The 14,596-nt window shown below is 37.5% G+C and overlaps 1 protein-coding gene across 1 annotated transcript in view; it reads right to left on the bottom strand.

The window, feature by feature from the left end:
• LOC309493716 (polymeric immunoglobulin receptor-like) overlaps window positions 1-14,596 on the bottom strand; it is a 223,154-nt gene that overhangs the window by 63,086 nt on the left and 145,472 nt on the right. The gene's annotated exons all lie outside the window — the stretch shown is intronic.

Here is a 14,596-nt window from a genome sequence, read left to right as displayed (position 1 = left end):
ACGTATTATATATTATAGACTTTTACAAAACAGAGAAATATCTGACACTGAGCAGAAATATTTAACACACTTAGTATAGCCTCATATAAATATACTTGATATGTGACCCTGGACCACAAAACCAGTCTTATGTGTAATTTTTTTTAAATTGAGATTTATACATCATCTGAAAGCTGAATACATAATCTTTCCATTGATATATGGTTTGTTATGATAGGACAATATATACAACTATTTGAAAATCTGGAATCTGAGGGTGCAAAAAAAATCAAAATATTGAGAAAATCGCCTTCAAAGTTGTCCATTTCTATTGGCGCTAGTGCTGCATCCATTCACAAAAATAAATGTTTTATATATTTAAGGTGGGAAATTTACTAAATATCTTCATGGAACATGATCTTTACTTAATATCCTAATGATTTTTGACATAAAAGAAAAATCTATAATTTTGACCCATACAATGTTTTGTTGGCTATTGCCACAAATATACTCATGCACCATAAGACTGGTTTTGTGATCCAGGGTCACATATACTTCATACTTGATATGCAAGATTTGCAGTTGGCATTAAAATACTAGACTTACCCGAAGAGGAACACTGCAGCTGAACTTGAACTTTAGTCAAGAGTGTCAGAGGTTTTGGGTTCGCGCACATACTCATCTGAGACGCGAGCACACAAACTCTCCGCGCACATATGGCAAGCCAAAGTATTCATAAACGCCTGGTCAGGCATCTGATTGCACACTGCCACGTCAAAAGCGTGCGTTTAATTTGCCATAAAAGCGCGCGTTCTTAACGTGCGCTTTGTGGTCACTGAAAATCAAAAATCACTGGTTTTTGCATCAAATCGCGCGTCCTCGACGTGTGATCTGCTATTTAAAACGCACGTTTGCAACGTGCGCTTTGGGGTCACCGAAAACGCGCGTCAAAAACGCGTTGGATTAAATGATCCGTGCTGAATTCGTCTGGTCTGACTCAGTTCATCATTGATTGGGAGAGAACAGTTCAAACTTACTGGTTGTGGAAATCAGCGGGCGTGTCTCATTATACTATAAGCAAAACGCCGCAAAATAGCGCGCGCTCTGTGCAACCAAAACGGCGTTTTTTACGGCGTCATATGGCGAGATGAACGGCGTAAAAAGCGGCGCTTTCCATGCACACTAAAACGCCATCAAATACGGCGTCATTGACGTATTTCGCGCGTCTTTTACGGCGTTTGTAATTACAACGGCGTATTTTACGCCGTCCAATACGGTTTAAAACGCCGTATTTGACGGCGTTTGGCTTTAAACGCAATTAATCTATGGCGTATTTCTGAGCCTCTTGGCTTGCCATACAAAAATGGCCGTTGAAAACGTGTGTTTTGACTAGGACAAAACGCACGCTTTTGACGTGTAAACAGTTAACCCAAACAGGCAGTACAAACGTGTGTGAAGTTTCCAACCAGGCGAAAAGGACGCGTGAAATACGAGTTAAAAACAGTTTGAACGGGTCAGTGTCATTGGCTGCTGAAGGCTTGGGTCTAACCATTTCTGTGGGCTTAGGGGGGTTTAGCTACTGTTCATAGACTAGGCTACCACCATTTAACATGCCATAGATCAGGTTATTCAGCCTATCTATTTTGTCCTTTTTTTGTAGAACTTATAGAAATAATATATTTAAATTGCAGTTTTATCAAAATTTAGATAAAAATGAAATTGCCTTGTTTTTCGTCGCTCATGCCTTTTTGTAAATAAACACATTAGTGGTCATTCTAGCTCTAACATGAAATCATTAACATTTGTGTGGGAAAATCAGTTACGGTGGAGGTAAGCAATCAATGCAGGTTAATCAATATCTGTCTTTAGAGAACAACGTGGACTTTCGTTGTGCTTACATTTGAAGGTATCACAAGCAGGTGGCGCTTATTGAAACCTTTTTGTTCAAATATTGTGCGCTCAACACAGACAAACAGTAATTAAAGGTATAGCGGAGGATCTTTCCAAATTTTAGATAAGACCCGCCCTCTCCACTTTTTGAAAAGTTTGATTGATTCACCAGAATGATTGACAATTAGGAGGACCAATAGTATAGGTTACCCACCAGGAAGTAAAACATCCTCCGCTATACCTTTAAGTACACAGGTGATATTATCCATTTAATTTTTTTTAAGACTTAGTGTTTAAATAGGGTATTTTATACTTTATAGAAGTATTTAAGACTTACAGGATTAGATTGAAAGCTTGTGCTCAGGGCAGGACATATATAAGAACTTAATTTGTCCCTATATTTTTTTCCATTTTCTTTTTCTTGTGTAGGCCAAAGAAAATATCTAGATTGCAATTTTATGAAAACATTTTTTTTTACCAAGATAAGATTGCCTTCTTTTGTACATTAATACCATTCTAGCTGTATATCTATACCTCAAGTTTTCAAACTTTAAAAGTTAACATTTGATTGGGGGAAAAGTGTACAGATGTGGTTCTTGATCGATGCAGTTGTAATGAAAATTTGTTAAGCAACATAACCTTTTATATATATATATATATATATATATATATATATATCAGAGGTGTGGACTCGAGTCATGTGACTTGGACTCGAGTCAGACTCGAGTCATGAATTTGATGACTTCAGACTCGACTCGACAAAATGTACAAAGACTTGCAACTCGACTTGGACTTTAACATCAATGACTCGTGACTTCACTTGGACTTGCGCCTTTTGACTCGAGATGACTTGCTACTTCCCATGAAAACTGGGGAAAAAATTTTCACACGGCCGCGCCGCTCTGTTTATCTGCATCTGTGAAAAAATGTGCACCACCTATATGCATGCAGAGAGCGCGCGCGCTGCCTGCACGACATCCAATCACAGTAGTCCCACGTTGTTTTGATTCGACAGCATCTAAGCAGGCACACTGCAAGACAACCAATGAAGCGCAACAAGCAACAACGCATGCTACGAATTTGAACGAATGCTAAGCACCTTATTGGATGTACCGTAACTTACTAGCTGACATAGCTGCCAACTCTCACGCATTCACCGTGAGACACACGCAATTGACACTTTTCACACGCTCTCACGCCACACATCCATTTTCTCACGCACAGAAAAATCGCGAAGCAAAGAGGACACGGAGACCGACAGACTAGACAGAGCAGGTTACTTATGATATTAAAAAAATATCTGCTCTCAGATTCTGTCACTTTTATTACGAAATTCATACAATAAATACCGTTTTGGCGCTTGTAAATGTGACACGACAGATTCCTAGCGGCACGTGAACCGATCATCTCTAGCTGATAGTAAATAACGTTAAACACGAATGAACACTGTTGAAAGATACAGTACAACTTACCGAAATGTATATTCCTCATACATAATATCGACCCATCAATCAAAGGGGTCAATAAAACAGTTGGAGAACAATTATGTCACATAACATTTACCTCAGGAAAGCCATTTAATGACCATAATATAGGCACGTTAGTTGGCTAGAAAAAAGAGCTATAGAGAGTATTTTGCTAAATATGTGTACTATTGCATGTTTATTATATTTTTACTTATATCATTAAATAAAGTTGTTATTCTAATAAAAAAAAACGCATTATATTTAATTTGTGTTATTTTTAACCTTAAATAATACTGCCAGCTGATAGGGCTCTCTGTATGTTTACAGCATTAGGTGAGTTGTTTTTTTCTTGAGAAAAATGAATGCCTATCTTGTGTAGCCTACCTAATATGTATCCAAATGAGTCAATATTAAATCAAATCACAATAATTGAATTAAACTGAAATAATAAAAAAGCATAGCTTGCCAGAAATTGAACCATGTAAACATTGTAACATGTTGTCACTAAACCTAATAAAATTCAGTTTAGTTACTAAAATGTTTTGACAATCACAATACACTTATTGTGATGCAAAAATCACAATTATTAATAAATGCATCACAGTTGCACCCGACTTTTGACTCGACTCGGGACTTGCCTCATCTTTGACTCGACTTGACTTGGGACTCGAGGGCAAAGACTTGAGACTTACTTGTGACTTGCATAACAATGACTTTGTCCCACCTCTGATATATATATATATATATAAAATGACTATAAAATGTATCACTATTGCGAGCAGGGTGCCACCAAGATGCTTTACAGGGACCAAATTACAGAAACATCTGATAGTTCACTCAAAATTCAAAACATTCTGTCTACATTTATTCACCCTCATGTTATTTCAAACATGCACAATCATCCCAATTGTTAAGATTTAACATATGCTTTTTATTTCTTTTCTTAAATGTGAGCAATGGTAACAGAACTAATTTACATCCTGGGATCAATCGATTATATTTTTTATCCAATTTATTTTCTACAAATGTGATGCATCTTACCAGGTTTCAAATATAAATAAATTCAAATATAAATAAATACTGTCTATGTTATAAGGCTTATGTTATGAAGTCTTCACCTCAATTAGCACATAAAACCAGTCAACCCATTAACATGGATAATCCATCTCTACATCTCTAGATAGATGGATAGTCATCTACATCTAGATCGATAGATAGGTTTAATTTCAAATGTCAGTAGAACCAAATCAAAAGCAATCTACTGGTGCAGAATATAACTTACAGTTTGAAGTGCATCAATAGCCGGACTACCAACAGGTCCTGCAAGAATGTCCACATCCTGCAGTTGTTGCATCTGTGCCTGGATTGGACTGAATTGTTTAGCAGGAACTGTTACAACTTCATGCCAATCCAAAGCAGGAATTACAAAATTTTGAGCAGGGCTGGGTCAAAAAAAAAAAAAAAACTCTGCCATGGCAGTGAGTGAAGATGTTTGCCTCTTAAGACATCCTCTGACAAACATCTGATATGGTGTGTGGTGACAAGCAGTGCACAATCCATGATGGAACCCGGGAGGAAGCTCATGTAGTTCCTACCAGCCGTTTGTTGTGGTCCTTAAACTTTTAAAAGCAAATATCTCCCTTTGCTTTGAACTTCTGAGCGTTGTAACTTTGCAGATGTTGTTTATGCTCAAACAGCGACATTACACACTAACTAAAGTTAGAAAAGTGAAATCATATTCAACCACCCCTTTAAAAGGTGTACATTATGTAGCCGTTTGAAATGCATTAAGGGAGCAATGAATTTTTTTTTATTATCTTCACCTGAGATATTCCATATGGAAAAATATGGGTTATCAGGGTTGCCAGCTGTCAAGCTTTCGACCACTCGTGAGAGCCACTCTGAGAAAGTAAATCTCACAACAAATTGGCAAACCTGTTTTTGATATGAAATAAAGTCCAAGCTTTCGCATTTTGTAAGTTTTAATATTTTATTCATTATTATTTCTTTTTAATTATGTTGAATGAATTTAAGCAAATGCATAAAATAAGAAAAAAAAGTCAGAACCTGCACTATATTTGTTTAGAGAGAGCATTTAAATTCGACATCAATAGACTGCAGATTGTATAGACATTGAATGCTTTAAGAATGCATAAAATAAGATAAAAAAAAGTCAGAACCTGCTCTATTTTTGTTTAGAGAGAGCATTTAAACTTTAAGCCAGTCCAAAAGTGGGAGCTTGAATAATGCCCTCACACATGTACTTGGTGAACTCCTCGTAGGTGTTATGGATGGGTAGTTTAAGTTTTACAAGGCAAGTATTGGCCTCAGGGTACTTCCGCCCTGTCTCATGATTGAAAGTCAGCGTTGGCTGCGGAGAAAAACCAAGTGCTGGTATTCTGTCAGCTCCAGAGGTGAACACCAGCAGTTGTTCGAGTGTTATATCAAACACACCATCTATAAAATAGAAAGGTAATAAAAACAATAACATTAATGATCAGTAGGATTGTGTAAAATTCAAAGTAGCTCAAACTAAATCAAAATACTGTTACTCAGCAAAAAATTAATTTACCTTCAATATCTAAAAGAAAGTCTCTCCAGAATCCTTCCACCTTTGTTTCCAGATGCCACCAATTGCTTCCAGGAGGGGACAGTTCCACTTGGAACAAAGAGATCAGGTCTGTTGCTTTTAGAGGCCTGTCTGATGAACAAAATGCCATCTTGAAGATGTTGTGATGATTTTTCATCATCTCCAGAAGGCCAAGTGTGCTTAACCCTTCTGCAAGTCTGTAAAAAAAAAAAAAAAAAAAAAAAACTGTATGATGTTACACAAATAATGCGTACATTTAGAAAAGCATGTTACCCCAGCACACCCAAGTGATGAGAACCAAGCAACTCACATAGGTTAAGTGAATTAGAAGTACCATTCTCAATTGGCCATTATTTTACAGTGAAGCAATACTAGCCTAAACAACAGGAGCAAAACAGGAGCAAGTACACCATTTTAAATAACCGTTGCAAATAGCAGTAGGTAGGTTTGCCCTTCAGCAGGAAAAACAAAACAAACAAAAAACAGCTCACCCAAGTATTTTCCTTACAAAAAAAAGGGAGAAAATCTGCTCCAACCACTCTGGTACTGTCATGAACAAAATGAAGGATTTGAAAACAAAATGCAAGTTACAATTTGTATTAAACATTACAGATGACCTAAGGAAGTGCAAAAATTAAAATGACCAATAATATATACAAAAACATAAGTACATAAAATATACACAGTACACACTTACTGTTGTAAGGCTTCTTTGGTCCTTCCTTCCACATAGAATGTAACCGCTGCTTGAACCAACTGGTCCCGTTCCTCCATGGTGGTGATATGCCCCAGGGACCCCAACAAGGACAGGCTTTCGGCAGCTTCCATAATGGCATCTCTAGCTGCTGTAATATCTCCTGCATCACTGATCTTTGTCAGTTTATTAGTAGACAGTTTATTAGTAGAATCAGGCATTTTGTGATACCTTCACCATTGGTTTGAATAATTGAGAATTATGTCATACCTTTTTTAATTTCCACTGTAAATCCAGGTCGGCTACTTCTTCAAGAGTGGGTGATGATGTTTGAATCGAGCACAGGTTTTGATAAAGTCTCTCCGAAAAAAAAGAAGGAAACAATCCTCCATGTATCAGTGCCACCGCAATCATTTTTCCATAAACTTGGTACAGACCTCGCTGTAATGCTGCAAAAATTTAAGTGTTTAAAAACAGAACAGAAGACTTTTTCAGATAAGACATACTGTGTGGATAGTATTTTGCATAAGACAATTATAAATTAAAATCTACATTTGAAAACAAAGGCATAAATATAATTAAAAAAGCTAGTTAAACAAGGAGAAAATATGAATACCAACCACGGCTATCCAGAGACAAATTCTTTTGGTCCTGTGACCCTGTAAAAAGGGCGCTTTCCTTAAGCGCTAACATGAGGAGTCTGAAAAACTCCCGTTTTGGCCCACCCTCATCCACAGCACCCTCTGCTTGGTTGAAATCATCCATGAAAACGATACTTAATTTGGCCTCTGGGGTAAAACCTCTCCTTGCAAAGGCCCGCACAGCACCATCCAACACGTTTTGTCTGCATACATTGATCATATTACTGCTGGGCATCTCTTCCATACAGACTTTTGAGACCAGGGTGGCCAGTAATGTTCTCAGATCGGGTCAAAAAAAAAAAAAAAAAACGATATATTAGTTTTAACTATTATAAACTATTATAACCAATAAATAGACCTTTATGCTCATAGCAGTAGCAGCGGATAAAACATTAAAAATAGGGCCTTGCAACACCCAAAACAGATGCCCTTGCATATGGAATTTATATGCAGTACCCAAATGGCCTGACAACAAAATAATAATCAAGTAGGAAACTTCCACTTACTCCGTGTCATTGACATCTGGTGAGCCAACAGTCCTGCCAAAGTACCCAGATGAGTTGTCATCATGAACGTTCTCTCCAGGAACCAGTGTGCCCTGACAAAAATTTTTTAAAAACCAAAGTAAACTTCTAAATAGCATTTAATAAGGTTTGGAATTTCATAGTTACATGAGTCTCACATCAATATCTGTGTCATTCCAGGTTACAAAAACAGTACAGGATTCATTGAAGTAATCAATTATCCTGCCCGTTGTTGTACTGCTGCTTATTGGTGGCACCCTGGCCCTCTGGATAGAGAACACCTCTGTTGCCATCTCATCCGAACCCACAAAGTCAAATAGGTGCTTAAAAAAAACAAACAAGATATTAAAAGCAGAACACTGCCTTGTAAAACTGTTCAGTTTAAAAATAATCAAATTATATTACTATAATTATATTATTATTAAATTACTATATGAAAAGTTAACGCAGGATTTAAAATGTTTAAAAAATACATAAGGTCACTAATTTAGTAAATAAAGTGACCGTTTCTTTGACTGTTTGTAAAAAACGCTTGTCATTTTACATCACGAGAGGGAGTTGTTTGCCAGGTTCTGTGTCGGCTCAGTGCAGACTATCTATATGCTAACCCTGGTCTCTCACCTACCCTGTTCAAATTCAAATTTATTGTTAAGAGGAAAATCCCTTGAGATGGGACATCTTGTTTTTGAGGGGACCTCATATACAGAGAACTCACTGTTCTCCACTGGTTCTCACAGCACAAAATGTTTCTCCTTAGACCGTTGTTCTGTCTAATCCTGACCTGTCCCTGCTCTCTTGGCCGCATATCAGACTAATTGTATGGCTGTGGTCCTTCATACGAGTATGAATAAATATTTACAATCTCCTCAGATTCCAACTGTGCTCTCGATCCATTGTTTTCCTTTTGTTTAAATCGACTACTCCCTCCTGTTACCTCACTTCCGATAGGCCATTATCAGATGCACAAGTAAAATTCTCTCAAAAACGATTTAAGAAGCCTCAGTAGCATATTTATAAGTATTTTAAAGATAATCTATTGCCTGCATCATGTTTTTATACATTGACTCATTGGTCTCTAATCTTCAATATGCCCTTTAAAGGTGTGGCTTTTGGTAAATTAGGAATAATGGTATGAATTTTTCTGATATCTGAACCCAGTTTCTAAATACCTGAATTGGGTGTGTGAGGTCAAATCTTCTCCTAACAATATGACCATCAGGATATTTTATTTGGAGTGGGATGCCATCCCGTGGCTCAGCCAGACTGCTCAAATTGAGACGCCTTCTTTCCAAAGCCTGTCATAAACCACAGTAAAAAATATTAGTCTATAGCCTTATTCGAACAGGACTAGTTTAACATGGAGAGATGAGGTAAAGTAATTTTACCACAGGATGTCTGTAATAATAATTGCCTAATCACATGGGATAAGATATCCCAGTACAACTAGCAGAAGTGAGCAAGTCATTTGATTTACACACATTTTGGTACGCTTGTGGTGCTTTTCCACTGCATGGTAGGGTACAGCTCACTTCGGTACAGTTCACTTTGTGGCGCTTTTCCATTGCATGGAACGGAATGGTACAGATTACTTTAAATGGTTCCACCTCTGTTGAGGTTCCAAGCCTCATACTAAACTGTGACGTGAAACACTGCAGATCACTGGTTGGTAGGGCTTTGACTCTGAACTTCGTTATTCGAATATAAAAAAAAATTTGGATATTCGAACGAATATTAGGCAGCCTTTAATATTCAAACCTTTTACGGGCATTATTTTATATAAATGTGTTTGCTTGTAAACATTTTCTATTCAGACGTTTTTCACGGATGGTGAAGTTGTGAATCACGAGTTCATTAGCAAGGCTATTATTGGCCATCTGAGCTCCTGTAGGTGATGTGAAGCCTTTTTTTTTATTTTATATATAAGAATAATGGATAAAACCTGTCAAAAGCATTCTGTTTGTGTTTAATCCAGGGTCTGATTTTTAATAAAAATAATAAAAATAAAAAGTTGTGACTGTGTTTGAAGGCATTTAATGGTCAAAATATTATTAATAAATATTTGAATATTCGTTTTAATAAACAAACGAACTTCAAATATGATTTGAGCAAAAGTCAAAGCCCTACTGGTTGGTCAGACAGAATCATCACTACCAGAGTCATTGTATTTGCGACACGAGACAATAGCTGTGTCCCAATGTGAAGGCTGCATCCTCTGCAGGACGCACCATGTAGCCTTCATAGGATTTCCTAATTGCGCAACCAGGTGTTTCTGATCACCGCTCCTCAACGGTGCGAGAGGACAGCTGTCATCCTGATCATTCATTTGATATAGCCTAATTGAGTAAACAGCTATGGAATTGGCTATTGTCATTTTTATGTTTTATATTTTACTGGAGGACATGGTGAGGATGTTTCAGCCCCAGCGCTGCCGGATCATGTATTTTCGGTTTAGCCCTGTTTGAATATAAAACCCAATTGAATATAAAAAAGTCCAGTATTTCTCGCGCTCGTCATCGGCAGCTGTCACGGTTGCCAGGCGACAAGAACAATCCTCCGTAGGCTAGACCGGTCCGAGCGCTTCAGATGCGCCCTTTGATATGGGACATATCAAACTTATATGAGACTTTAATTTTCAAACTGATATGGGACTTTAATTTTCGGAACTGCATATTTCATTAAATATTCACGTACAAATGTGAAGTAACCTACTGAAGTACCTTTTTTCCCTCACATATGATTTTACATTAAACTACACAAAAGTATATAATGTAACAACCTTGAAAATATTCAGAAGTAAAATGCAGGAGTAGCATAATATAAATACAAACTATAATAAAAACCCTGACAAGGAGTTTTTTCCCCTGCAGAATACATACCTCTAGTTTTACTCTTGATACTAAAAACTCGTTATTAAAAGTACTTTTTTCAGAAATTACTATTTTTGAAAGTCTAATTATTATTCTAATAAATTCTAATAAAAGTCTACATCATTTTTTTCTTATTTGATGTACTGTAAATGTTTGTTGATTTTGATATGTTTAACGTATGTTGTTAATAGTTGGAAAAAGTACTTTAATGTAGCCCATGGAACAAATGATTTTCATTTACCAATTTTATTTGAAAAAAAAAAAAAGGTATACAAGAGTTTGTTTCATGTAGAAATTATGACTGTCAAAAAAATAAACAAAAATAAACAATTCATTCTCTTTTATTTACACATTTAAAGTTGCATAAAAATAATGTACAGATTTTCTTTCCTTTTAAAAAATAGTGAAAAAAGTTAAAGAATATGTAGAATTTTTTATTTTTTTTTCAATCATTTTCTCAAGAAGAGAAAACAGCCTGTCCATCCTCTCCCTGCTCTGCCTTGGTGCTTGTGCTGCTGGTGCTGGCTCCTCCTCACCGTGGGCACCCACTGCTGAACTGGGCCCTGAGGACAAACCAGGGCCAAGTTTCAGCAGTGGGTTTCCCACTCACACCCTCACCTGTCCCAGGACACTTGCAATCCTAAGGGCAGAGCAAATGAACCATGGCTTGTTAACAACAACAGCACAATACATTTCAGCAAAGACGTGTGTATTAACTTTCTTAATTTTTTTTTTTTTTTTTTTTTTTGAATTGCTCTAAAAAAGCTTAACACAGGGGTGCAATCTTAAGTGCATTGTTAACACTGCAAAATATGACACATCAAGACATGCATACAAAATACTTAAGAAATCATATTTCTATATACTCAAATTTGGTTAAAACCACATATCTTGCATGACAGCACTACAAAAACACATAAAAGTGAAACCCCATTGCCTTATCTACTGCTTTTCTTATTGTTCAGGGCTTACTTCTTTAGCATATTTCTTTTAGCCTAATACACAAGTGAGATAGACTAGTGCAAATATTACAAATAGGTCGTTAAACTAATATTAGCACAAGTTTTGCCTCAAACTACCTGACAAATGAAGCCACGCAATGGTGACGAAGGAGTTAAGATGAAGTTTATAATAAACTTTAACTCGGTTTCGCTAGCCATTTAAATAAATGAAAACATAATACTTACATTTAAATGTGAATTTGCTGTCCACCACCGATCTCTAGTCTCGGCCGCCTTTAAAAATAAATAAAGAAATGCTGTCGTCAACGGCGCGCAATGAGTTATGGGGTAGAATAGGGTAGGATAGGCCGCTAAGGCCCTGTCCCAAATGGCGCACTTCATGCGGACTTTCGGTCTCGTGGACTTGAATTGCGCGTGCTCGCTGAGTCTACGAGTCCGTAGGCCGTCCCATTCAGCATTTTACCGCTCTGAAGTGTGCTCAGCAGCGCCCCCTTTGTACCCTTGAAGCGGTCTTCCACGAAGCCCGCATAGAAGCAGGCTCCACGCACTTGAACTACCCAGGAATCCTTGCGAAAGGCCAATCAGACAACAGATGGGAGGAGATTTCACTCACGGATAATTGTTGACATGGCCGAGAAGAAAATATTACTGTTTTTATGACCTAAATGTACATTTTACCAGTTGTTACCTACAGTTTATACAAACATTATGGTCATCGAGCAGTGGTTGATGTCTCAAACATAATAATAGCGCGTTTAATAATACGATCCTATTATGATTCATTAAATAAATAGGACCGAATGGCAGGGCTTTACTGAGTCATATATGTAAACATAGTATGAATATTGAAACCTGTAAATTGAAAAAATGATGTTTAAATTATGTTTTAAAATTGTAATCTTAGTTCAAATGGAACATTATGTATTAGTACAACTGTATACATCATTTAAATAAGCATGATTTATCTATTGTCTAATGCCCAGGTGATATGCACAATATCAAAATATAGAACTGTAAAATTAGGCTGTGTAGTGGACATGCAGATGAGACGTCGGAGCGCAAAAATGTGATTTCTCCTGTCCAACAACAACCAGGCCGTTATTTCCGGCATGCCGATCGAGTCTGTCCCAAAAATACCTCTCAATGCGCCCTCGTGGACTCACGGCAAGGACCCTATAGGTCTGCACTACATGACGTCACCAAAGTGTGGACTCTGAGGAAGTCCACAAGTCCGGAGTGTGCCATTTGGGACAGGGCCTAAGTGTTCATTTATGTATCCTTCCTTTCACGGGGAAACGAAGGACGCATTTGGCGTCGCTTTTGAATCAGGGAAGCCTTCGTCGCGTCGCGATGACGCAACCGGCCTTCAAATACGGACTTCGGAGGATGCAGAACTGAATTGGGACAGCCTTCATCGCGCCGCGGTGACGCAATCGGCCCTTCAAATGCGACCTTCCAAGGATGCAGCCTTTGAATTGGGACGTCCTTCGTCGCGCCGCTGTGACGCAATCGTCCTTCAAATACGGCCTTCGGAGGATGCAGCCTTCACATTGGGACACAGCTACCAACCCGCTAGATTTAGGGGGCTTTCAACTGGCAGTTTAGTTCGGAACGGGGCACAGTGAAAAATAAATGATCATGAAAAATCGCTAATGTGAACCTGTCATGCTGGGGTACCGAACCCAAGACTACCTGGAGGAGGTGGTTTAAGTTCAGTTGCTCCCAACATCTGGGTGAGTGAATTATCAGCAAAAAGTTTTTGAAGGTGAGCTAATCCTTTAATTAGATCAGAAGAATATATTTTACCTGATTATTTTAGTATGATCATTACATATATAAATGTTTTTTTAAATAGTTAATAAAAATAGCATTTCTCTAGGAAAGTTATGTAGTTATCACATCACAATATTCAACAACATCGCATATTTTCCCAGTATCGTGCAGCCCTACTGTTCACCTATGAACAGTGTAGGAAAACTAATACTGGCTTTCGGGAATCTACTCGTGGCCTTTGAGAATCAATTTTGAATCGACCACATTTAAAAAAAAAACTCAATTAACTCAAATATCTCTTTTTTTTTGCTCAGCCGTCAGTAATACTGAGCTGAAACTAAAGACTTTTCATAGAAATTTCCTTGCCTCCTCCAGCTCACTGATAAATCCCACTAAAGGATCCAATTTACTTGCATTCAATCTCCTCTCTTCCATCAACTGCACAGCTTCATTACTATGCTCCAATGCCAGTCTCTGTGCTTCCTAATTACAGAGAAGTGTATTTCAGTCAGAGTTCACTTAAAATACAATATTACAGTTAAACCCAAATTTAAAGCCCAACTATATATCTAAGATGGAAGGTGTCAATCCAGCAAACATAACCTCTTCATTATCTCCCTCACCTAAAAGATAAGTTCAACCAAAAGTAAATCTCTTAGTAAAACAAATGTTTTTGCATCATTTTGTAAATTTGGAGTGCTGTCAGTTTGGAAAAAACATCTAAAAACATCAATCTTTTTTAAAAAGATTTAAAAAAATCTTTTTAAAATTTGCACTCTGCTGACTTCAATGGGGCATATTTTAAACCTGCTTTTACCCTCTTAACATCCTTGATGTGTCATTACAAGTGCCCAGCCAATGTGAGTGATCCCTTCAGAGTGAACACGGGTGAATCTGACTGCAGTAGATGTGAAAGATATTAATAAAAATTATGTTTATTCAGCCAGCGCTCATACCTGTATTTACATCCTGTGTTCGGTCGAAGTCCATAGTAATCGATTGTCGAGTTCACGCGCGTGATCATAGGTACTTAACCAATGCGCGTGAACTCGACAGACTTGCGTGCGAACTTCAGGAAGTATTTAGTTAAATAAAACGCATGTAAGGGATGATAGTGTTGATGATTTACCTTGGAATCTGATTAGAAGGCCACCTTATGCTATACATGCACAGTAAACCTGTGTTGTTCACTCAGCTGCGCATAATAGTA

The sequence above is a fragment of the Leuciscus leuciscus genome (assembly GCF_965113295.1).
Source record: "Leuciscus leuciscus genome assembly, chromosome: 3".
Taxonomy (NCBI): domain Eukaryota; kingdom Metazoa; phylum Chordata; class Actinopteri; order Cypriniformes; family Leuciscidae; genus Leuciscus; species Leuciscus leuciscus.
The sequence above is the reverse complement of the archived record's forward strand: the minus strand, read 5'-3'. Positions and strand labels throughout refer to the sequence as shown.